The sequence below is a fragment of the Ranitomeya imitator genome, chromosome 2, assembly GCF_032444005.1.
Source record: "Ranitomeya imitator isolate aRanImi1 chromosome 2, aRanImi1.pri, whole genome shotgun sequence".
In the NCBI taxonomy this organism is placed as follows: Eukaryota; Metazoa; Chordata; class Amphibia; order Anura; family Dendrobatidae; genus Ranitomeya; species Ranitomeya imitator.
This window is the reverse complement of record NC_091283.1, coordinates 70,206,210-70,233,312: the sequence shown is the minus strand read 5'-3', so window position 1 is coordinate 70,233,312 and position 27,103 is coordinate 70,206,210.

Below are 27,103 nucleotides of genomic sequence, written 5' to 3'. Positions count from 1 at the left end.
TATTTCTGCGGACAGGGAGTTTATTGGTTGTTTGTTATTTTCATATTTTTTTACAGATGACACTGGCTTCGGGATAACAAAGTGACAAGTAATGGTGAGTATGAACTCTATGTTTAATGTACTGTATGTCTGTATGTATGTACTGTATGTAGCATGTATGTTTTTTTTTTATTCAACACAATAGCCGGATGTTGGGACTACTACTGTCATTGGCTAATGTGTCAATCACTGTCACTGTAGTAGGCATCGTCCGTTGGGACTTGTAGTCCCATCGGACGATGCCTGCACACACGCACAGAGCCTCGGCAGCCCGCACAGAGCCCCGGCACACCGCACAGAACCTTGGCAGCCCACACAGAGCCCCAGCACGCTGCACAGAGCCCCGACACGCCGCTTAGAGCCCCGGCAGCCCGCTTAGAGCCCCGGCACGCTGCACAGAGCCCCGTCACGCAGCACAGAGCCCCAGCAGGCCTGCACAGAGCCCCGGCATCCCGCACAGAGCCCCGGCAGGCCCGAACAGAGCATCGTCAGCCCGCACAGAGCCCCGGCATGCTGCACAGAGCCCCAGCACGCCACACAGAGCCCCAACTGGCATGCACAGACCCCCGAGAGGCCTGTACAGATCCCCGGCAGGCCCGCACAGACCCCGCCCACACACACAGACACGCACAGTGTCCGCCCACGCACCGCCCACACTCTTCCCCCCTCCAGAACAGGATGTAGAAGGACAGAAAGGGCTTATTTACATTCCGATATTTGTGTCCCATTGACTTGCATTGGTATCGGGTATCGGTATCGGCGATATCCAATATTTTTGGGATATTGGCCGATCCAATCTGATACCGATACTTCTGGATATCAGAAGGTATCGCTCAACACTACTTATGAGTGAATAAGTAAACCTCTTTAAGGCAATATGTTAAAGAACATATCATACTTTCCCCAGAAGAAGTCGACAGGCAAAACTTAATGTTGGGCAAAAGCTGGTGTACCATATTGGAAACACCTCGTCCAGATGAGCTGGTCTATGTCCAGATGTTCTTTAATTAAGTTTTTTGATTAAAATCATTCTTAGAACTATGAGACAGAGCAGAATGGGAAGATATCATCATCAGAAGGGAATCATAGTGACATTGCATTTGTAGTAAAGAAGGAGATTCTGGAGAAGTTCTGACTAGAAATGAGCAATCTTGTTTGCCAATCTCAAATTCGGCATGAATGTTGCACATTTGGATTCGTGTTTAGATTTCGGAACATTTTTCCCAAATATTGGCAAAAGTCAGCCAAAGTTTGATAAATTGCTGAATTCATTAAGGGTTCTTTCAGACGTCAGTGTTTCCGGTCGCAGCATGGGCCACAAAACGTCCTGCACACGTGCACACTGATGACATTATTGTGTCATCACTGTGACACGTACCTTTGCCTGGGAATTGGCTTTATTGTTCGCGCGTTCCCCGGCGCTGGTCGCTAAAGAAGACAGCTCACATCACTGTCCCCTGCTCGCTAACAGCTGACAGTGAGAGCAGGTGGCGGCTGATAGGAATATTCATCAGCCGCCCTCTGCGCTATAGATAAATAAATATTTTTTAAAAATGACTTGGAGTTCCCCTGCATTTTTGATAACTAGCCAGGCAAAACTGACAGCCGTGGGCTGCAACCCTCAGCTATCAGCGTTAACAAGGCTGGATATCAAGAATTGAGGGAAACTCATTCCAACTCACTGACGTCTGCGCAAGCGCCGTTACAACTTTTCCCATGGAGTTCGCACTGACATCGGTGAGTTGAACTGAGTTAATTGGCTATTAACTACCAAGACCTTTCTGACCACACCATGAGCGTTAGAGTTTTCTCACTCTCGCAGTGATGTCAGTCAAATCATAGAAGATCATCGCGAGATACTGAGCAGTGGTAGCACATGCTGCTCAGTGTCTCTGCTGGATGGCAGGCTGTGTAGTCACATCATGCAACAATGCAGACTGCCATCTAGATGTAGCAAAGCTAGACCCATGGCGGGATAAATGGATTATATTGTCGACTGGACAGGTAAGGAATATTGTGGTTTATTATTTTAATTATTATTTACAGGAGACCATGGCTTTTGTGGACTGGGTGATGACGTGAGAATGGTTTAATTTAGATTCATTAAAGAAATCTGTGTCATTCTTTCAATTAAAAGACTTTATTCTGGCTGTGTTTATTTACCATAGATGTCTTATAGGTGCCTCTCCATTACTGTCACACCCTTGCTTCCACCGCGGCTCCCTGTCCCCTGTTGTACTCACCTGTCTTCGGCACCCCGACACCCCTCCACTGCTGTGGGTTCCCGCCTGGCATCCTCTCCTCTGCGTGTGCTCCCGGTCTCTGCCTCCCGTCGGCTGCGCACGCACACTCGGTTTAGCGCTGCGTGCACACACCTCTGAGAGTGTCCCTGCCTCTCCATCCTTTCTTCTCTATCTCCTGGAGGACTCCAACCCGGAAGTTCTCACAGCACTGGCCTTATTATCCCGCCTCTTCCTCCAAACCTTGCCTTGTGTTCATTTGTGCCTGCAAGTGATTTAGGCCGCACTATTGTCCAGCGTTTCGTATACCTGACCTTGTGCTTCTTCCATTATCCCTCTAGGTCCAGTCCCAGTTCCTCATCCTGTCGGCTCCCACTTTGTCCTGCCTGCTTGTCCGTGTCCACTGCACCGTCCTTTCTCCAGTCGCCGGTCTCACCTCAGCTACCTACCGGTTCGTGCTGTCCTCTTGTACCACCCCTCTGTCCTGTCTTTGTCCTCTTAGTCTTGTATACCTTTCTGGGTCCTACTTCTAGCCCTTTCACTCTGCCTTCCAGCTGCCATGGCGATAGTCTCTCACGGGTCTGCCCCTAATGCTCCCTGTATAGGGGGTGGTCCATCTGGTCAGCTCACCCGTGGGTGGATCGTTTTCATGGTCCAGTGGGTCCGCCCCTTCGTACCTTCTGTAGCGTCTCCGTCTTTGTCACAGTAAAACAAGGCCATGGATCCCGCTGGTGTCTCCGCTACCCAAAAGGATCTACTTTTCCTGCGCGAAAACCAGACCAGGATCATTTCCTTTCTTAAGACTATGGAGACCTGTCTCTCGGTCCTACAGACCACCGATCCTGGTAACGCTTCCAAGTTGGTGGCTCTTCAGCAGGAGCTTGCCCAGCAACAAGATACCGAGTCTCATATTCTGAATTTTATGGCCTCGGTGGATAGCCGGCTTCTCTCTCTCCAGACCTCCGCCTCCGCATCTGTCCAGGCCCCTCCTTCATATTCTTCGCCCCGTTTGGCCAGACCTCTACGGTATAGTGGAGATCTTAAATTGTGCCGTGGCTTTCTCAACCAGTGCCAACTTCATTTTGAACTGTCACCGCTACTATACCATACTGACCGTGCTAAGGTGGCCTTTGTGATCTCCCATTTGGAGGGTGAGGCGTTGGGTTAATCCCCTCTGGGAAAGTGACGACCCTCTAGTCTCTCAACTCACTCCCTTCTTGGATACATTTCGTAAGGTTATTCCATGAACCCGGTCGTCTGGTCTCTACTACAGGATCCCTTTTCAACCTTCACCAGGACACTAGTTCTGTTGGTCAATACGCCATTCGGTTCCACACCCTCTCCTCAGATTTGGGTTGGAACAATGAGGCTTTGGTGGGGGCTTTTTGGCGAGGACTATCTTCTCGTATAAAAGATGAGTTGGCAGGATGAGATACACCCACCTTATTGGAAGACCTCATTTCATTGGCTACTCGTATAGATTTACGCTTCCAAGAGCGTTCCCGCGTGGTCACCAGAGAGAAAAGACCTCTTCGCGTGTCCTCTGCTGTGCGAGGTCCTTCTTACTCACAACCCGCTTCTGTACCTTCCTCTTCCTCTCCTGAACCGATGCAGGTAGATCGTCTCAAGCCTGCAGAACTTCGCAGCAAGGAGAGACTTGCACAGGGCCTTTGCTTCTATTGCGGCAGCGCCTCTCATCTTCTGCGTTCCTGTCCTCAGAAGCCGGGAAACGCCTCCGCCTAGGACAGGTAAGAGAGGCCTCCCTAGGTAACCATGAATCCTCTCCCCCTTTCCATTTTATTGCATTTGGGTTCCAGTCGTTTCTCTCTGGAGGCGTACATTGATTCGGGAGCGGCTGGGAATTTTGTGCAACTTGAGGCAGTAGAGAGACTTGGGATACCTATCAGACCTTTGGAGACTCCTTGGCAAGTAGCTTCCGTGGACGGTCAGCCTTTGCGGGAGACCATCAACTTGGTTACCGAGGAGCTGGAACTTCAAATTGGAACTCTACACCGAGAGAGGTTGGCTTTCTACGTCCTGCCTTCGTTGTCTCATACTTTCCTTCTGGGACTCCGTTGGATAAGAAGTCACGAACCCACCTTGGACGGGCGTACCGGTGACGTTCTACGTTGGGGACATTCTTGTCAGAATAGATGTCTGCTTCCCATTCAGCCCGTTAGATCCTCGCGGTCTGCTCCGGAATCTGCGAATCTACCTTCGGCTTATCGCTCTTTCTCAGATGTCTTCGACAAGAAAGAGGCAGAGACTTTACCACCGCATCGACCATATGATTGTTCGATCGATCTCATTCCAGGTTCTTCTCCTCCCAGAGGTCGTATCTATCCTCTATCTCCATCCGAGATAGCCATGTCTGACTACGTACAAGAGAACCTGGCCAGAGGCTTTATTCGGAAATCCTCTTCACCAGCAGGAGCAGGTTTTTTCTTTGTCAAGAAGAAGGATGGTTCTCTTCGTCCCTGCATTGATTACCGGGGTCTCAATAACATCACGATTAAGAACAAGTACCCACTTCCCCTCATTCCAGAACTCTTTGATCGTCTGCGAGGTGCACGAATATTCTCTAAACTGGATCTCCAAGGTGCATACAATTTAATCCATATCCGCTCAGGAGACGAGTGGAAGACTGCCTTTAACACCAGAGACAATCACTACGAGTACTTGGTTATGCCCTTTGGTTTGTGCAATGCGCCCGCTGTCTTCCAGGAGTTTGTGAATGATATCTTCCGGGATCTACTGTACACCTGTGTTGTGGTCTTATTGGATGATATTCTTGTGTTCTCTCTCGATCTGCCTTCACATAGAAGCCATGTTCGACTTGTACTTCAGCGTCTTAGGGAGAATCGTCTGTAAGCCAAACTTGAGAAGTGCGCATTTGAGCAGTCATCTCTCCCGTTCTTAGGGTTCATCGTCTCCGATTCCGGGTTACGCATGGATCCGGGAAAAGTTTCCGCCGTGCTCAACTGGCCGCATCCGCTCGGGGTCAAGGCAATTCAGCGATTTCTGGGATTCGCGAATTATTATCGGCAGTTTATTCCTCACTTTTCTGCTTTATCCACTTCCATCTCTACTCTAATAAGAAAGGGGGCTAATCCTCATCTCTGGTCAACTGAAGCCGAGAAGGCTTTCCTTTCTCTCAGGCAAGCATTTGCCTCAGCTCCTATACTTCGACGTCCAGAAGCTAATAAACCTTTTATTCTAGAAGTCGATGCCTCCGCCACCGGAGCCGGAGCAGTTCTTTCTCAGAGGTCTTCCGGTCGACTTGCTCTTTGTGGTTTTTTTTCTAAGACTTTCTCCTCTTCAGAGAGGAATTACTCCATCGGTGACAGAGAACTTTTGGCCATCAAATTGGCACTGGACGAGTGGAGGTATCTTTTGGAAGGAGTCGTGCATCCCTTTGTGATTTATACGGATCATAAGAATTTGGCGTACATTCGTTCTGCGCACAGACTTAACACTCAGCAGGCTAGGTGGGCTCTGTTTTTTGCCCGTTTTCACTTTGAGTTTCGTTTTCAGCCCGGTAATAAAACTCTCAAGGCCGTCGCATTGTCTAGGTCCTTCTTGTTGGAAGATAACAAGGAGGAGCCCACGAATATCATCAAACCCTCTATGGTCATCACTGTTGCTCCAGTTAATCTTGCCTGCTGCCTCCGGGTAAGACTTTTGTGTCTATGAAGAACAGGCGACGTGTCTTGCAATGGGGTCATACCTCCAAACTGGCAGGTCATGCCGGTCTCAAAAAGACTCTCATCCTGGTGTCTCGCTATTACTGGTGGCCGTCCCTTAAACAGGATGTCCGAAGGTTCGTAGCCTCGTGTCCCTCTTGTGCCAAGAATAAGGTTCCTAGGCAATTACCTTCTGATCATCTTGATACTCTTCCGGTTCCTTCCACTCCGTGGCAACACATCGCAATGGATTTTTTACCTGACCTGCCTTGTTCGTCTGCTTGCACCGTCATCCTCATGGTCGTGGATCGATTCTCTAAGATGGCTCACTTCATCGCTCTTCCTGGTTTACCTTCGGCACCTGAGTTGGCAAAGATTTTTGTTCACCATATTTTTCTTATCCATGGATTACCACAACATATTGTTTCTGACAGAGGAGTCCAATTCACCTCATGCTTCTGGAGAGCTCTCTGTAAGTCTATGAACATCTCACTTGACTTTTCTTCGGCCAACCATCCGCAGACTAATGGTCAAGTGGAGCGTACAAATCAAATTCTAGTGACTTATCTTCGTCATTTCTCCAATGCTCATCAGAACAACTGGTCAGATCTACTACTGTGGGCAGAATTTGCTTACAGCAGTCATATGTTGTGAGTTCTGTTCTGGAGCTCCCTCCTGTGGTTATGGATGGTACTTCGGCGAGTTCTGTCCATGGGCTTCCTCTGGTGGCTGTGGGTGGAGCTGCTGGTTCTGGGATTCCTTCCACAGGTGACCTGGTTTGTTCTTTGGCTGGCTGTTCTATTTAACTCCACCTTGATCGTTCTCCATGCCACCTGACAATGTTTCAGTACTGGCTCTGTTCGCTCCTGGATCTTTCTTGTTACCTGTCTTCTCAGCAAGAAGCTGATTGTTATTTTCTGTTCATTGTTTTTCTTGTCCAGCTTGCTTTCATCATTGTGCCTTGCTAGCTGGAAGCTCTGGGTTGCAGAGTGGCACCGCCGCACCGTGAGTCGGTGTGGGGGTCTTTTTGCTCACTCTGCGTGGTCTTTTGTAGTTTTTGTGCTGACCGCAAAGATACCTTTCCTATCCTCTGTCTATTTAGTTAGTCTGGCCTCCCTTTGCTGAAACCTGTTTCATTTCTGTGTTTGTGACTTTCATCTTACTCACAGTTAATATATGTGGGGGGCTGCCTTTTCCTTTGGGGAATTTCTCTGAGGCAAGGTAGGCTTTATTTTCTATCTCTAGGGCTAGCTAGATCTTAGGCTGTGTCGAGGCGTCTAGGCCTGTTAGGTACGCTCCACGGCTATTTCTAGTGTGTGTGATAGGATCAGGGGTTGCGGTCAGCAGAGTTCCCACTTCCCAGAGCTTGTCCTGTTTCGGTTTAACCATCAGGTCATTTCAGGTGCTCCTAACCATCAGGTCCATAACAGTACAGGTGGCCAAAAGTGTTAATGCTTCTCAATAGAGGGATAAGAGAAGTTCTGAGACCATTTTTTTTTCTCTGCAGTGTGTTTTGTCTTTCTTTTCCCCTTTACCTCTGGGTGGTTCGGGACACAGGTGTAGAGATGGACATTCAAGGTCTGTCCTCTTGTGTGGATCATCTCACTACAAGGGTACAAAGCATTCAAGATTTTGTAGTTCGGAATCCAATGTTAGAGCCTAGAATTCCAATTCCTGATTTGTTTTCTGGGGATAGATATTAGTTCCTGAATTTCAAAAATAATTGTAAATTGTTTCTTGCTTTGAAACCCCGCTCCTCTGGTGACCCAGTTCAACAAGTAAAAATCATAATTTCTTTGTTACGTGGTGATCCTCAAGACTGGGCATTTTCCCTTGCGCCAGGAGATCCTGCATTGCGTGATGTAGATGCGTTTTTTCTGGCGCTTGGATTGCTTTATGATGAACCAAATTTAGTGGATCAGGCAGAGAAAAACTTGCTGGCTTTGTGTCAGGGTCAGGATGAAGCGGAGGTATATTGTCAGAAGTTTAGAAAGTGGTCTGTGCTTACTCAGTGGAATGAGTGCGCCCTGGCGGCAATTTTCAGAAAAGGTCTTTCTGAAACCCTTAAGGATGCTATGGTGGGATTTCCCACGCCTGCTGGTCTGAATGAGTCTATGTCCTTGGCTATTCAGATCGATCGGCGCTTGCGTGAGCGCAAAGCTGTGGACCATTTGGCGGTATTCTCTGAGCATAGGTCTGAGCCTATGCAATGTGATAGGACTTTGACCAGAGCCAAACGGAAGGAACACAGACATCAGAATGGGCTGTGTTTTTACTGTGGTGACTCCACTCATGCATTCTCTGATTGTCCTAAGCGCACTAAGCGGTTCGCTAGGTCTGCCACCATTGGTACGGTACAGTCTAAATTTCTTTTGTCCATAACTCTGATTTGCTCTTTGTCGTCCTATTCTGTTATGGCGTTTGTGGATTCGGGCGCTGCCCTGAATTTGATGGACTTGGAGTTTGCCAGGCGCTGTGGTTTTTTCTTGGAGCCATTGCAGTGTCCTATTCCATTGAGAGGAATTGATGCTACTCCTTTGGCCAAGAATAAGCCTCAGTACTGGACCCAATTGACCATGTGCATGGCTCCTGCTCATCAGGAGGACATTCGCTTTTTGGTGTTGCATAATCTACATGATGTGGTCATTTTGGGGTTGCCATGGCTACAGGTCCATAATCCAGTATTGGATTGGAAATCTATGTCTGTGTCCAGCTGGGGTTGTCAAGGGGTACATGGTGATGTTCCATTGCTGTCAATTTCGTCTTCCTCTCCTTCTGAAGTTCCTGAGTTTTTGTCGGATTACTAGGATGTATTTGATGAGCCCAAGTCCGGTGCTCTACCTCCTCATAGGAATTGTGATTGTGCTATTGATTTAATTCCTGGTAGTAAGTTTCCTAAGGGCCGACTGTTCAATTTATCTGTGCCAGAACACGCCGCAATGCGGAGTTATATAAAAGAGTCCTTGGAGAAAGGGCATATTCGCCCGTCGTCGTCACCGTTGGGAGCAGGCTTCTTTTTTGTGGCCAAGAAGGATGGTTCTTTGAGACCTTGTATAGATTACCGCCTTCTTAATAAGATCACGGTCAAATTTCAGTACCCATTGCTGCTACTGACTGATTTGTTCGCTAGGATTAAGGGGGCTAGTTGGTTCACCAAGATAGATCTTCGAGGGGCGTATAATCTTGTGCGTATTAAGCGGGGCGATGAATGGAAAACAGCATTTAATACGCACGAGGGCCATTTTGAGTACCTGGTGATGCCATTCGGGCTTTCTAATGCCCCATCTGTGTTTCAGTCCTTTATGCATGATATCTTCCGAGAGTACCTGGATAGATTCATGATTGTATATTTGGATGATAGTTTGGTCTTTTCGGATGATTGGGAGTCTCATGTGAAGTGGGTCAGAATGGTGTTCCAGGTCCTTTGTGCGAATTACTTGTTTGTGAAGGGGTCTAAATGTCTCTTTGGAGTTCAGAAGGTTTCATTTTTGGGTTTCATTTTTTCCCCTTCTACTATCGAGATGGACCCTGTTAAAGTTCAGGCCATTTTTGATTGGACTCAGCCTACATCTGTGAAGAGTCTGCAGAAGTTCCTGGTCTTTGCTAATTTTTACCGTCGCTTCATCGCTAATTTTTCTAGTGTTGTTAAACCGTTGACTGATTTGACCAAGAAAGGTGCTGATGTGGTCAATTGGTCTTCTGCGGCCGTTGAGGCTTTTCAGGAGTTGAAGCGTCGTTTTTCTTCTGCCCCTGTGTTGTGCCAGCCGGATGTTTCGCTCCCGTTTCAGGTCGAGGTTGATGCTTCCGAGATTGGAGCAGGGGCTGTTTTGTCTCAGAGAAGTTCTGATGGCTCGGTGATGAGACCATGTGCTTTCTTTTCTAGAAAGTTTTCGCCTGCCGAGCGTAATTATGATGTTGGCAACCGAGAGTTGTTAGCTATGAAGTGGGCATTCGAGGAGTGGCGACATTGGCTTGAAGGAGCCAAGCATCGCGTGGTGGTCTTGACGGATCACAAGAATTTGACTTATCTCGAGTCTGCCAAACGGTTGAATCCTAGACAGGCTCGATGGTCGCTGTTTTTCTCCCGTTTCGATTTTGTGGTTTCATACCTTCCGGGCTCTAAGAATGTGAAGGCTGATGCCCTTTCAAGGAGTTTTGTGCCTGACTCTCCGGATGTTCCTGAGCCGGCTGGTATTCTCAAGGAGGGGGTAATTTTGTCTGCCATCTCCCCTGATTTGCGGCGGGTGCTGCAGAAGTTTCAGGCTGATAGACCTGACCGTTGTCCAGCGGAGAAGCTCTTTGTCCCTGATAGATGGACTAGTAGAGTTATCTCTGAGGTTCATTGTTCGGTGTTAGCTGGTGATCCCAGAATCTTTGGTACCAGAGATTTGGTGGCTAGATCCTTCTGGTGGCCTTCCTTGTCACGGGATGTGCGCTCTTTTGTGCAGTCCTGTGGGACTTGTGCTCGGGCTAAGCCCTGCTGTTCTCGTGCCAGTGGGTTGCTTTTGCCTTTGCTGGTCCCGAAGAGGCCCTGGACGCATATTTCCATGGATTTTATTTCAGATGTCGGTCATCTGGGTGGTTTGTGATCGCTTCTCTAAGATGGTCCATTTGGTACCCTTGTCTAAATTGCCTTCCTCATCCGATTTGGTGCCATTATTTTTCCAGCATGTGGTTCTTTTGCATGGCATTCCGGAGAACATCGTCTCGGACAGAGGTTCCCAGTTTGTTTCGAGGTTTTGGCGGTCATTTTGTGCTAAGATGGGCATTGATTTGTCTTTTTCCTCGGCTTTCCATCCTCAGACAAATGGCCAAACCGAACGAACCAATCAGACTTTAGAAACATATCTGAGATGCTTTGTTTCTGCTGATCAGGATGATTGGGTGTCTTTCTTGCCTTTGGCTGAGTTCGCCCTTAATAATCGGGCCAGCTCGGCTACTTTGGTTTCACCTTTTTTCTGTAATTCTGGTTTCCATCCTCGTTTTTCTTCAGGGCAGGTTGAGCCTTCGGACTGCCCTGGTGTGGATTCTGTGGTGGATAGGTTACAGCAAATTTGGACTCACGTAGTGGACAATTTGACATTGTCCCAGGAGAAGGCTCAACGTTTCGCCAACTGCCGTCGCCGTGTTGGTCCCCGACTTCGTGTTGGGGATTTGGTTTGGTTGTCGTCTCGTTATGTTCCTATGAAGGTTTCCTCTCCTAAGTTTAAGCCTCGTTTCATTGGTCCTTATAAGATTTCTGAAATTCTTAATCCTGTGTCATTTCGTTTGGCCCTTCCAGCTTCTTTTGCCATCTATAATGTGTTCCATAGGTCGTTGTTGCGGAGATACGTGGCGCCTATGGTTCCCTCCGTTGACCCTCCTGCCTCGGTGTTGGTCGAGGGGGAGTTGGAGTATGTGGTGGAGAAGATTTTAGATTCTCGTATTTCGAGACGGAAACTCCAGTACCTGGGGGTTTTGTTGAGCGTTCGGTGACCCCTCCTCAAGGGGGGGTACTGTTGTGAGTTCTGTTCTGGAGCTCCCTCCTGTGGTCATGGATGGTACTTCGGCGAGTTCTGTCCATGGGCTTCCTCTGGTGGCTGTGGGTGGAGCTGCTGGTTCTGGGATTCCTTCCACAGGTGACCTGGTTTGTTCTTTGGCTGGCTGTTCTATTTAACTCCACCTTGATCGTTCTCCATGCCACCTGTCAATGTTTCAGTACTGGCTCTGTTCGCTCCTGGATCTTTCTGGTTACCTGTCTTCTCAGCAAGAAGCTAAGTCCCTGATTGTTTTTTTCTGTTCATTGTTTTTCTTGTCCAGCTTGCTTTCATCATTGTGCCTTGCTAGCTGGAAGCTCTGGGCTGCAGAGAGGCACCGCCGCACCGTGAGTCGGTGCAGGGGTCTTTTTGCTCACTCTGCGTGGTCTTTTGTAGTTTTTGTGCTGACCGCAAAGATACCTTTCCTATCCTCTGTCTATTTAGTTAGTCTGGCCTCCCTTTGCTGAAATCTGTTTCATTTCTGTGTTTGTGACTTTCATCTTACTCACAGTTAATATATGTGGGGGGCTGCCTTTTCCTTTGGGGAATTTCTCTGAGGCAAGGTAGGCTTTATTTTCTATCTCTAGGGCTAGCTAGATCTTAGGCTGTGTCGAGGCGTCTAGGCCTGTTAGGTACGCTCCACGGCTATTTCTAGTGTGTGTGATAGGATCAGGGGTTGCGGTCAGCAGAGTTCCCACTTCCCAGAGCTTGTCCTGTTTCGGTTTAACCATCAGGTCATTTCAGGTGCTCCTAACCATCAGGTCCATAACAGTCATACCAGCGAAGCTTCTTCCAAATCACCATTTTTTATCGTCTATGGTCAGCATCCTGATCTTTCTCTACCGGTTCCTCCTGTTTCTACTGTACCGGTGGCTGATCTTCTGTCTAGAGAGTTCTCCAGGGTCTGGCAGGAAACCAAGTCTGCTCTTGAATTAGCACGGGATAGGATGAAGAGACATGCAGATAAAAGGCGTCTGGATCCTCCCTTATATCAACCGGGTGATAAGGCGTAGATATCTTCTAAATTTATCCATCTTAAAGTTCCTTCACGTAAACTGGGTCCCGGTATATTGGTTCTTTCGAGGTTTTGACTCGCATTAATGAAGTCTCTTACAAGCTAAGGTTATCAACCTCTCTTCGAATTCCCAATTCATTTCACGTGTCTCTTCTAAAACCGGTGGTGTTTAATCAGTACCATGCTTCTGTTCTTCATTCCACTTCGCCTGCGTCCGCGGATGATGTCTTTGATGTTAAGGATATTCTTGCTATGAAAAGACTTAGAGGTAGAACTATGTTTTTGGTGGATTGGAAGGGTTTTGCTCCTGAGAAGAGGTCCTGGGAGCCTCGGGAGAACATCCAGGCTCCTCAAATTTTGGATAGGTTTCTTTCTAGCCTAAAACAAGTGGGGGCGTAAAGAAGGGCGTACTGTCACACCCTTGCTTCCACCGTGTTTTACAGCTTGCAGGTGTTCTAGCAGCTGGAAACTTCAGTAAACTTAAAATGTATCTCGAAGTTTCATATGGGGTTCCCGGGCCTTGCAGTTGCCAATAGACCCGGTGGCTGTGAACTCTGGTAACTTGAAGGGTTACCTGAGTTCAAGCCACCGGATCTCATGGTAGCTCCAGTGCCGGACTGTTGAATGCAGGAGTGACGAGTGCCAGATTCATGGCCGTTCATCAGTCCAGCACTGGTACTTGTAAAGCAAGAGAAACAGCTGCTCTGAACTCAAGTGACCTTGCTGTTCTTGTTGTCAATTAAAAAAGTAATTGGAAAAACACAGAGGGAAAGCCAACAGCTGGGGGCTCATGTTAACATTCTAGGAAAGAGACAACATTGATAAAGGTTCCCAGGCTATTGTTATCAGATCACAGCTGTATACTTAGCCTTCCTGGCTATTAAAATGGGGGACCCCACCACAAAGCTGATGTAGGGTCCCCCTATATTTAATAACTAGCAAAGGCTAGGCAGCCAGCTATGGGCTAATACTAATAGTCTAGGAAGGAGCCATGGATATTGACCCCTCCAAGAATAAAAACATCAGCTCTCAGCCGCCCCAAAAAATCTGAATCCATAGAATGCACCAAATCTGGCAATAAGCCTCGCTCTTCCCTCTTTCGCCAGTGTGGTGGAAAGTGGGGTGATAGTTGAGGGGTTGATGTCACCTTTGTAGTGTCAGGTGACATCAAGCACATCAAGCACAGGGGTTAGTAATGGAGAGGCATTTTTAAGACGCCCCCCATTACTACCCCTACAATCAAATTGTATTAAAAAACACACTCCCAGAATAAAGTTATTTAATTGAAAATATGACACAGATTCCTTTAATTAATCTAAGTTAAATCGTACTCACATCATCACCCAGTCTACAGAAATCAATGTTTCCTGTAACAGAATCAAAAAAATAAAAAACAATATTCCTCACCTGTCCGCAGAGGATATGATAATCTATTTGTCCCGCAACGGGTCTAGCTCTGCTACATCTAGATGGCAGGCTGCATTGTTGCATTATGCAACTATACAGCCTGCCATCCAGCAGAGACACTGAACAGTGTGCTACCGCAGTGAACTCCTATGTCCTCACTGATGTCACCGCGAGTGAAAGTTCTCATTCTCGTGGAGTTGTCAGAAAGGTCCTGGGAGTTCACAGCGAACTAGCTCATATCAACTCACTGACATCTGCACGGGCGCCGTTACAACCTTTCCCATGGCATTCATGCTGTAGTTGATGAGTTGAATTGAGTTCATTGGCTATGAACTACCAGGACCTTTCTGACCACACCATGAGCGTGACAGCTTTCTCACTCTTGCAGTGATGTCAGTCAAATCATAGAAGATCACCGCGAGATACTGAGCAGTGGTAGCACATGCTGCTCAGTGTCTCTGCTGGATGGCAAGCTATGTAGTTGCATCATGCAACAATGCAGCCTGCAATCTAGATGTAGCAGAGGAAGGAACATTGTGGTTTATTATTTTAATTCTGTTACAAGTGACCATTGCTTTTGTGGACTGGGCAATGATGTGAGAATGGTTTAATTTAGATTCATTAAAGGGAACCTGTCACCTGAATTTGGCGGGACCGGTTTTCGGTCATATGGGCGGAGTTTTCGGGTGTTTGATTCACCTTGTCCTTACCTGCTGGCTGCATGCTGGCTGCAATATGGGATTGAAGTTCATTCTATGTCCTCCGTAGTACACGCCTGCGCAAGGCAATCTGGTGGCCATTATACCAAGATGGTATAATGGCCACCAGAACTTTCCTGATGATGACTAACTATGATGTGGAATTTGTAAACTTCCTTTTAACTCTTCTGAAATTTGTGCTGAAGCATAATTTTTTTATGTTCAAGGAAACCATCTACTTGCAGAAACAGGGTACTGCTATGGGGGCAGCTTTGGCCCCCTCTTACGCAAACCTGTTTCTAGGAATGTGGGAGAGGTCAATTTTATTTGTAAATCCCATAGCCTTCATTGAGAAGGTCCTGTTCTGGGTCTGCTATATTGATGATATCCTTTTGATTTGGCAGTGTACAGAGCAGGACCTTCTCGCCTTTTTGGATATCCTAAACAACAATGAGCTAAACATCAAGCTGACATGTAAATATCAGACATCTATCGATTTACTGGATATACAAATTCTAAAGGGACCGCATGGGAGTCTGGAGACCAATGTCTATCGTAAGGACACGGCTGTTAACTCCATACTCCATGCTTCATCATCACACCCACAGTCCTTGATTAACAGAATCCCCACTGGTCAATTCTTAAGAGCAAGAAGTATTTGCTCTAGCGATGACACCTTCTCTGAACAAGCTGAGATACTTACTACCAGATTCAGAGATAGAGTGTATTCGAAGCGGAGCATTAAGAGGGGTTTGAAAAGGGCTCAAAAGACAAGACGGACAGACTTACTATTACCGAAGACTAAGGAACCAACGGAACAAAAAGTGAGATTTATCTCAACTTATAATGAGAAATGGTCTGAGGTAAGGACTGCTCTTGAGAAATATTGGCCTGTGTTGGCGACCGATAGGACTCTGGGGAAACATATCAGTGATCAACCTTCAATCACGTACAGAAGATCTAGGAATCTAAAGGACCAGCTGGTCCACAGTTATTACGCAGGGCCAACTCCAGAAAAATCCTTTGGCTCTAAGGGGCAAAAATGGGGATTTTTCCCATGCAATAATTGCATTGCATGCTCTAATATGATGCGGGCATCTACATTTAAGTCTAGTATGGGTGAAAAGACATTCACAGTCACCCAACACATTACCTGCAATACCATTGGGGTAGTATATTATGCCACATGCCCCTGCAAAAAGATTTATGTAGGCCTTACCTCCAGGCCCCTGAAGAATCGTGTAAGGGAACACTACAGAGACATCATTAATGGCAGGGAGATTGAAGACATAACCTCTTTAAAACCGGTACCAAGACACTTCAAACTATTTCACAACTGTGATGGCAGTATGTTGAAAGTAAAGGGAATAGACATTGATCATAGAGATGGGAACTGGAGGAGGGATTTGGCCCAGCTGGAGGCGCGATGGAGCTCCAAAGCTGACTCTGTTCAACCAAAAGGTTTGAATGAAGTTCTAAGTTTTGCCCCCTTTCTTTAGATTTTTGTGTTTTTCTTGTTTTTATCTGTTTTTATGTGTATATTTCATTGTTTTTTATTTCTTTTTTAGTATACGTCATTTCTGCTGTGCCGTATCTTTCCATGTGGTGGCTCGAGGGTTCCTTTGACTGAGGAATGAAGCCTAGGATCTTGTTCGTGGGGAGATTTCTAATATATGATATTTCATCTTGGGAGTTTGCCCTCTGGATATGAATGCCTTCTTAGGAATAATATGATGAGTTTGGTTTTAATGACCCTTATGAGTGCTGACTACCTTTGACCGAGTGTGTATTTAGGCCTCTGGAGCCCATTTCTGTATTTCACTTGAAATTTTCACTTTCTGTAATTTTATATGTAAGCCGTTTTTTCTACTTATTGTGGTTTTTTATATACTGTTTTGATATATAAATGTATCATGACACTGTTTTTATGATATTGTGTGATGCTTTATTGTAACTTTTTCTGTATTAAGATATATTGTGGTATATATGTGATACCGCTCAATCACTATCTCCCTTGTGTGCACAAGACCATATGCAACGCGGGATGATCTATGGAGATCAGTTCAGATTAGAATTATATAATCATTATTGTATACACTAGTGTCATGTATGTGGCACCTTTTCACTATTTAGTTGTCACTCACTTACACTGGCAATGCAGGATCTTTTTTTCCTGCATTGGCATTTAATTATCTGTATAATAGTATATTAATTATAGCTTATATGTAATCACATCTTTTCAGTTTTTATAGTCGTAGGAGCTGTTCTGAATACTACACATATTTAGCAATCACACGGTTGGCTGACACCCACTTAGCAGACTTGCACAATATAGGTACATCTAGTCCGGGGTCATTACTACCAACAGCGCAGCACGGCACACAATCTTCTCACTCCAGTATCACTGGCGGTGTGCGCTCTTGCTGACTTCCGGGTCTGAGTCGCCCTGCCGACGCATCTGACCTGCGGCCGGCTCCGTCCCCTCATCCTGATGCGTCGGATGGGGGTGTGTAAGCCGGCGGCACATGACGCTGACTGGGAGCTGACGTCGGGCCCGGCTTGTCGGCAGAAGCGCCACATTTAACCGCTGCCACCATAGATTTATGGGAGCATATAAGTACGCACAGCACACTCACACATATGGAAAACCCCTCTGGAAGAAGCTGCATGCGAAACGCGCGTCGGGGACCCACACTACCAGACTAGGCCGTATACCCTTTTCATACTCTTACTAATGTGAACTGATCTCCTACTTTCACTTGTGATGACCTTTACTAATGTTATATTAAGAGCTGCTTCTGCCCTATGAATTTGTTTTGACTACTGAAATTTTATTATAGGCATATGCTTCCTTTTTTCTGTTTGGATTCAATACTAAGCCATGGGGTTGATGTCATCGGACAATACAAAGGTGATATCAACCTTCCAAATATGAACCCCACTTGTCATCGCCACAGGACAAGTGGGAAGAGAAGGGCAATGCGCCAGAATGTGCGCATCTAATAGATACACCTTTTCTGGGGTGGCTGTAGGCTGCTATTTTTAGGGTGGGGGGGGGGGAAATATCCATGACCCCTTACCAGCATTAGAATACCAGCACCCAGCTGTCAGCTTTAACTTGGCTCGTTGTCAAAAATGGGGGGACCCCACCTGTTTTTTCTTTACTATTTATCTAATTAATTAAAAACAGAGCTTGGAAACTCCTTTATTCTTTATAACCAGCCTTGCTAATGCTAACAGCTGAGAGTTGCAGCCTGCAGCTGTCAGTTTTGCTTGGCTGGTTATGAAAAATACGGGGATACCCACTTCTATTTTTTAATTATTTATTTGTAACACAATTAATGGGTCAATTTATGCACTTTTTCTGGTGTCTGCCCCTTATTTTAGCTGTTTTGGCAACTCTTTAGCCCCCCTGAAGGTGTTGTCTATGTGTTTGGTTTAGTTTCCCATTAAAGTCAATGGGGTTCAGGTATGTTCATCGAACCATTCGGCAGTCATGTTTGGCAAACATCAGGCAGTTCGCCGATCCGAACTGAACCTTGAAAGGTTTGCTCATCTCTAGTTCTGATATGCTCAAAAATGGTAGATGTGATAAAGTTGTATTTCATTTAAATTTTAACTTTGGCTTTACTCACTCTTTGACAGCACTGCAGAGGAAAACACCATGGGGCCAATTTGACAAAGCTTTTTGAAAAGTTGCCATTTTTTTTTACTTTTGGTATTTTCATACCATTTTGGGTCAGCTTCGCCAGAATAGGTGGAGCTGGAGAGGAGCCAAAGGGGACAGAGCATGGCCAGGTTCCCGGTTCCCTGTCAAATTTATCAAAACTACCAGCTGGCTACAATAGCATTTCTGGCGCAGTGCACCGAAGACTCCACCACTTAGTAGAGGCGTCAATATCATTAAGTTGCCTGTGGCTCATAATAAGTTTGGTATCATGTACTTTGTCAAGACTGGCACGGTACGAGTTGGCCCTAAAGCCTGCTGTTGACATTGTGACATAATGTAGTCAATGGTGCACACAAGATGCCGGGTTCCAAAGGCCATGGTCCCTAATGGCACTACTACTCTTGTGAATTGATGTACATGTGGTTCAGAAAGCTTTATACATAATTTTTTTCAGTAGAATAACTACAATTTTGATTGAATCACTCCTACATATACTGTATGTGTCAACGTATATCCTGTAAGCCCCTCACTCATATAGCACCCTTTTAAGTTTTTTTGTACTACAGTTTGGAAATCATCATTATTCATCTTGAACAGACTTGAAAGATGAATTATTTTATCTGAGACAATAACACTTGTCAGACTATTATACTTACTGCGCGCAAAGTTGCTGAGTGGTTTATGAATTGTGCCTTGGTGCTTTTTAATAACTTGTATGCATTCATTTTTCTTTGCCAAAAAGAAGAAACAAGTTTGATTGTAGGATTGAAACTAAGGTGCAGAATGATAAATCATGCCTCATAAATTTGCACTCTACATTGGGAACTTTCATAGGGACAATCTCTACATTATTATAGGCTCACTTTCATAATCTTTAAAGGGTTTGACGGTCAAGTAAATTTGTCTAGGGCAACCGACTAAAGAGTTGCAGAGAATAAATGATGCATAACTGGAAATACTTAATCGGTTGGCCTTCAAAACTGTATCCATAAAATTAAATTATGTAAAACCATCATGCAAAGAAGACCTGGGGTTTGTAGAAAATTAAGTCTCTGGTCGTCTGTAGGACAAAAAGCATTAGGATTTTTTAGTATCTTTTATGTACAGGTGGGCCAATGACAAACTCTATATATCAGTGCTATGGGGCAATAGGCAGTTGCCCAAAGTTAGATTCTTCTTCCATGACCTTTGTAATTATGCTAGAACACATAGGAGCAACATATTCATGAATATCTATAGCAAATAGTTTTGCCACTACTACAAACAGACCATAGCAAACTCAGCTTAAACAAGTATTATCACTTCACCTCCAATAGGGGGGAGTTTGTTAAATTGTATCTTGGCAGAGACATCGGAAACAAATTGCTAAAATAACCAAACTATGAACACACAGCACGGAATTTGCAAGCCAAAGGAATCAATGTCTAAAACTGGGCCAAGAGTAACATAAAAACACAGATCACAGAGGTAACGGGTAGGAGAGACACATTGGGCTGTCAGAGAGCATGCCAAGATTAGGAGAGGAATTGTTAGAAGGACCAAGGTCGCCGTCAGCTGACTGAAGTCATAAGTCCAGAATAGTAAGGGGAACAAAATATCATCAGATGACACGAGCAAAACAGAAGCGTGGTTTGTTTAAGCTGCTCAACATTGTGCAAGCCATGGAAATATCTAGAGGGCCTTGTGATGTTTGACACAGTTTGTTAGGTCTTCGTAATTTGACTGACACCCATATCATAAGCCCTGAATCATGCCATTGCCCTGCCAGGCATTACATATCTTATTGCAATGTTAGTCAACAGAATATTCCAGGTTTTGCAGCTACATGTACACAAATCTGTAGTTGCCATAATTGGCTACAGGGCAACCATCCTGTACCAGGCTTTACTTTCTATACTTATTTAATTCTGCTACTTTAGGAGTTGTAGCAAGGCTAACAGGAGATATGAATCCAATGGGTCCCTGAAGAATTTACCTTTGGACCGAATGAGGAGTAAGAGTCTAAGGGGGTATGCACTTTTTCCTAAAGCTCAAAAAAGTGATAGATTGGGTCACTTGCCTTCTCTCAGATGTAGACACAGGAAAGATTCTTGGGTTAATCTTCAGGTTTATTAAACCACGGTATAAATCTTTGCAGGATTTAACAAAATAAACATGGCCTCTCTCTAACGGCAAAACAAAAGATAACTTAATTTATAGCACAGTCTATATGCCTGCGGGATTCACCCGCTCGGTGTCTAGTAAACTTCAGATCCCTTTGGAGCTAATGACTGGAGACTTTCCTGTCTCCAAATGTAAGGGGGTACAGAAACTGTTCCAAGTCCCTACCCCCTAAAAGTAGAGTTTAATGTTTTACTGCTGTGTATATATCAGTCTGCTACGTGTTATGTATGTACTTAGAGATAGGGTAAGTGTAGTACCCAAATCGGACACTAGATGGGGCACATTAGTGTACATAGTTAATCTAGGAGGGGCCAACTGTGGGATAAGATAGAAAGCTTCCTGCTTTTAGTTCAGTGAAGCCAAAGAGCTGAACAGCTCAGGGGCCCTGAGTGCCTAGGTAGTCCTGGAGGGCTCAAAAGCCCGGGACAGCACAGCAGCTCCGCAACGTTTAAGGAGAGGGCCCAGCCATCCAGTGTCAGTCGGGCAGATGTTCAGCTGAAGCAGCCGTGTGACCGCAGTGTGGAGCACAAGCGAGAGAATAGGTCCTAAACAGTACGGGAATGCAGGTCGCTCATAATGTGGCAGATCGTCACATGGGTTGATACCCTCAGATCCGGCACAAAATGGATGAGGGAACACCCAAGCGTAGTGAGTCTGGACAGGGAGGACACTGCATTACCATGAGATGCGGTACGACCCGTGAACATACTGATGGATGTAGAAAGAAGCGCAGGAAAAGTGGAGAATGTGGATTGTATGGAAAGCTATGCTGATGCTGTTTCTGAAAAGGATGTGCTGTGAAACGAGGAAAGTAAAGTTTTACGTTTTAAGTTTGAGATGGACTCTGTCTCTTTATATACGACAATGCCAGCAGCAGAACTTCAGCCAGCCCCATGGGATCCTGACGGTGCAGAGGGTGAAGCAGAAGGTATGCCATAGAGGGAATAGTATGTTCATGTGATGGGAGACCTGGGAGCACATGCTCTCTGCTATAACTATGGACCTGGTCCTCCCACACAAACACACAGCAGAGAAAAAAAAACCACAGTAGCTGGACAACTTTCTTCACCAACCACATCCTTGAGGTGGAGATATGGTGAGTGGCCGTCCCACCCATTTCTTACAGCAACTCACAAAAAAAAAACAACCCTGTCATTGCCGATTCACACCTTTCAGCACATAACATGCTGGAGAGAAAGTTCTGGATTTCGTATCACAGAAGATCGCAACCCTTGTGACACATATCTCCCCTCACATACATCGCCAGTGACCCTGTCACAGGGTATAGAATTTCCCTTAGGAAACCCTCCGGTCAATATCTCTAGAGTAGACTCTATTAACAATGTCTGGCTCATCTTGTCATGGTATCAAGCAGAAATCGTAAGCAGACAGTGCACAGGTTGAGGCAGGCAGAGTTTTATAACAGGCGTCTAGTAGACAAGAAGGTATAGGAAAGTAGGAAAGTATACATGCCAAATGGCTTAAAAATGGAAAAGCACCAAACACATCTTGAGTCAAAGCGCCTTGCTGTTCAAGAAATGAGTGACTGTAAAGAGTCCTTAAAAAGCTTGGAGCAGTTGGGCTTTGACTATGGTTAAGAAAGACTCACCTTTTAAGAACATAGGAATTGTCGCATGCAACTACCTACGATATTGGACACCCTAATAGGTGATCCAATGCCGCATTACAGGAGTGTGGGCAGTTTTGAGTTTAAAAATCTCTAGTTTAGGCTGAAAAATAGACCATTAAGTTAAACTTATTGACGTGTATGAAAATGGGGAACGTGTTTAATAGAAAGCTGAACCCCAGCAAATATTTTTTATGTATTCAGCAGTAATTCAGGAGGTATGATTATAATTCACAGTCCAGGCCACCCTACCCAATAACAGACTATAACGTATTAGCTACTACCTTACGGGGTAGTTAAGGGCAATTATAAGTAGGCCCTTTTTTGTTAAAAGGATTCTGTCAGCAGGATTTCTCCCCCAGACTGTTAATTTGTCCATGTACATTTTTAAAGGGCAAGTTCAGCAATACATTTACATGGCCAATTTGTTTCTCCATTACTGAGAAATTAGTGTTGGAATTACTATGCAAGCGAGGCTGAAAAACTATGATAGAACTTAAGCCTCTGTCACTCCAGTTCTATTTCCCACCCAGCGCCACTCCATCCTGCATTAGTCACAGCATTGTCACCATATCCCTTACAGCCATCACTTCCCCATTAGTCACAATAGTGCCACTGTATTGACAGGGGGCCCATCCCCTTATTCCTGGTAGTCAGATTAGACACAGCAGACCCTCCCCTGTAGTCATATGGGTGCCTGTTATGATCTGGTGGTTAGGACAAATAGTGGACCTAGTAGTTAGAGCACCAGAAAAGACCTGATAGCACATTAATACAGGACAAGCTCTGGGAAGTGGAACCTCTGCTGACCGCAATCCCTAATCCTATCACGCACACTAGAAATAGCCGTGGAGCGCTCCTATCATGACCTAGGCGCCGCGTCACAGCCTCAGAACTAGCTAGCCCTAGAGATAGGAAAAATAAGCCTATCTTGCCTCAGAGAAAATTCCCCAAAGGAAAAGGCAGCCCCCAACATATATTGACTGTGAGTAAGATGAAATCACAAACACAGAGATGAAATAGATTTAGCAAAGAGAGGCCCGACTTACTAAACAGACAGAAGATAGGAAAGGTCACTTTGCAGTCAGCAAAAAACCCTACAAAAGCCACACAGAGAGTGCAGGGAAAAATACCTTCCACACCGACTAACGGAGCGGAGGCGCCCCTCTGCGTCCCAGAGCTTCCAGCAAGCAAGGCAAAATTCACATAAGCATGCTGGACAGAAAAAATAGCAAACAAGAAAAAAACAAAGCAAAACTTAGCTTCTGCTGGAGGAAACAGGTAACCAGGAAGATCCAGGAGCGAACTAGACCAATGCTACAACATCGTCGATATTTACATTTTCGGGTGCACCACTGTCTTACAATAATATATAGTTTATAATATCAAAAAAGCAGAGTGCTGACAAATGCATGGAATATGCAAATCAAACCAAAAGAAGAAAAAAGCCCATGCATAAATATGTGCACACCTGCTACAAAGTATGAGAAAATATATATAATTTTTATTAGTACAAACACCAAACAACACAAAATATAAAATCAATTAAAAACAACAATGACCATACACCCTTACCCATATAAAGATGTACATTACAAAACCCTCTCTATATGTATACTCATGGAGTTATAATAGACAAGAAATAATCTACATAAGATAACCATAAACAATTCCATATAATATATCCCCAGCAATAGCCAGGTAAGTATACCATACCAATAACCAGGTCCCTGGTCCTATTTCAAAGAGCCAAATAAGGGCGTCCCCAAACTTGCTCCAAATGGTTACCATCCATGTAAATAGGGAAATGTATAAATAATTTCAATCCCTGCTGGAATCAAGTAAGAATATAAAGTTGTATCCCAAAATAGCCATGCATATGGGGCATATTAATGATACAGATAAATAGCCCCTAGAGGTAGTAAATGGACTAAACGCATAAAATGCAAGCGAGCCTGTCCTAGGCAGGGAACACATAAGGCACAGCCTTTCACAATAAAGTAAACCTGCTAGTATGCAGAGTGAGGCTGTTAAGATTCCAGCTCCGGACCAGGGCTAAGAGGGAATGCAGGAAGAGTAAGGATGTGGGTGAATCCCACGCGTATCGCCGCTCTAGGCGGCTTCGTCAAGGAAGATATCTGACGAAGCCGCCTAGAGCGGCGATACGCGTGGGATTCACCCACATCCTTACTCTTCCTGCATTCCCTCTTAGCCCTGGTCCGGAGCTGGAATCTTAACAGCCTCACTCTGCATACTAGCAGGTTTACTTTATTGTGAAAGGCTGTGCCTTATGTGTTCCCTGCCTAGGACAGGCTCGCTTGCATTTTATGCGTTTAGTCCATTTACTACCTCTAGGGGCTATTTATCTGTATCATTAATATGCCCCATATGCATGGCTATTTTGGGATACAACTTTATATTCTTACTTGATTCCAGCAGGGATTGAAATTATTTATACATTTCCCTATTTACATGGATGGTAACCATTTGGAGCAAGTTTGGGGACGCCCTTATTTGGCTCTTTGAAATAGGACCAGGGACCTGGTTATTGGTATGGTATACTTACCTGGCTATTGCTGGGGATATATTATATGGAATTGTTTATGGTTATCTTATGTAGATTATTTCTTGTCTATTATAACTCCATGAGTATACATATAGAGAGGGTTTTGTAATGTACATCTTTATATGGGTAAGGGTGTATGGTTATTGTTGTTTTTAATTGATTTTATATTTTGTGTTGTTTGGTGTTTGTACTAATAAAAATTATATATATTTTCTCATACTTTGTAGCAGGTGTGCACATATTTATGCATGGGCTTTTTTCTTCTTTTGGTTCAATGCTACAACATTGACAGCTGGCATGGGGCAAAGATCTAAGTGGAGTTAAATAGAGCAGCCCACTAACGAATTAGCCTCGTCACCTGTGGAAGGAAACTCAGAAACACCCACAGGCATCAGAGAAAGTCCATGGACAGAACCAGCTGAAGTACCATTCATGACCACAGGAGGGAGCCCGAAAACAGAATTCACAACAGGTGCCTCTATTCCACCAATAGAGAAATAAAATTCTTGTCACCGCCACCAATTCTCTGTAGACTGAGCGCTACATTCCTTAAGTGCTCACGTCATGGTCGGACCCCAGTGGTCACATTAGTGGTCACAGCTTGGTCATCTTGTTTCTTCCAGTTAGATCAGAGCCTATTTTTTCACCAGTAGTCACAGCAAGGAACCTTTCTCCAGTACCTGCTCCAGCAGGATGTCTCGATATAGCTTTTGCTGGTAAAATTCATATGAGAACCTTCAGGAAATTTCTGCTTCTGCATCAATATATGCTAATAAAGATCAATGTTGGAGCAACATTTGCTGCCATTATCTGGTGATCAATACAATAGTTGGTACAAAAACCTTTGTTCTTTCCAGTGCCTCTATATAACAAATCCCAGTTCACAGTATACATTTATTTTCCATAAATACTCCATTATCTCTCTCAATTAGTCCTTATAGAAGAGGCTTTGCAAGTACAAGTCCCCAAATGATCGACCCATGGCCCTGATGAATATGGCTGGAATGAAACCCATCACACCTTGGGTAGATTGACTAACTTCGCCCTGATGAGACAGGTAATGGAATAAATCTATTATTGTATATATTTATGGAAGATGATTGTATACTGTGAACTAGGATTAATTATAAAGAGGCATTAGAATGAAAGGAAAACCTTGGTACCGGCGATTTTATTGATTGTCATTGAATGACAGCTTTCGAGAGAAGCTGAATTGCGGCACATCAATAACAACGTGTCTTATTATATGGTGTAAAGGTCGATTTATTGAATTACCTGTCATTATCTGACATCTACTGTCTCTGCTAGGTCAGAACCATGACAGGTTGTTTCCAGGCCCTTCATGTTGCAGATTCTCTTAATGTCAAATCGCGATAATTAGAGTCACCCGCTAGGTGCTCTATCTTCTAATATTTCATGCTGTGAACTGTAAGAATTTTAGATCCACAGTGGACAAAGATATTGAAATAATATTGATGTGTATTTAGCCCCAAAGTGTCTTGCAACATTTATTACATGCAACATGTATCATCTACAAATAACACTTCCGAAATAATGAGACATTTAGGCCAATGGAAAAACAACGTAAAATGACTCAAATTAAAATTGAGTTCAAATTCTATATCATTTTTTTTAAAAAAAAACATTATTTTTTTCTTAAATGCGTATATTTGGGGCCAAAAATAATTTTTGCAATTGGATTTCACTTTCACTATTTTCTTTTATAGGCTATTTGTTTCTGTGTGCATTCAACTTTGATGTGTTCTGTGGTCATAATTTCAGGTGAGAAGAGCTAAAAAAAAAAAAGACAGATAAGGAGTTACAAATTTCCTACTAGACTCGGCATAGCGGCAAACTTATGGATTCTTAGTTAACTTATTCTACAACAAGGAAAAGACAGTGCAACATAGAGACTATAGAAAGCAAAAGGTTCAAAAATTTGCAAGAAATCCAATTGCAAAAATTATTTTTAGCCGCAATTACCGTACATTCATTTATTTAAGAAAAATAAATGCATGAAACCATTTTAACTAAATTGATGCCATGATTAAGAGCGGGGTAACAGCCCAAAACACGTGGGCTTTGTACCTCATTTTATGAATGTTGTTACTCTTTTACAACATGTTTTTACTCTACATTCAATGAAGAAGATGTTATTCTTTATCCATATGGCGGGACTAAAAATATATTTTTAAATTCTCATTGCAATGCTACACAGCAGCCTTGGATTAAACCTATCTATACCCGATGAGCTGGCATAATTTTTGCTCTTTGGATTTCTGTCATATTCTCTTTCCCGAACAAGGGAACTAGAGGACAGAAGTTTCTTGTTTGATTTGGAGCAAACATGACAGTAATTACTATTTAGGCCATTCAGGAATAACTTGCCAAATTATACACATAGATTTGTATTCATATCCATGTTTCATTCCTTACAGTGAAATATTATTACGAGAGATGCAAATTATGTTCTCATGAA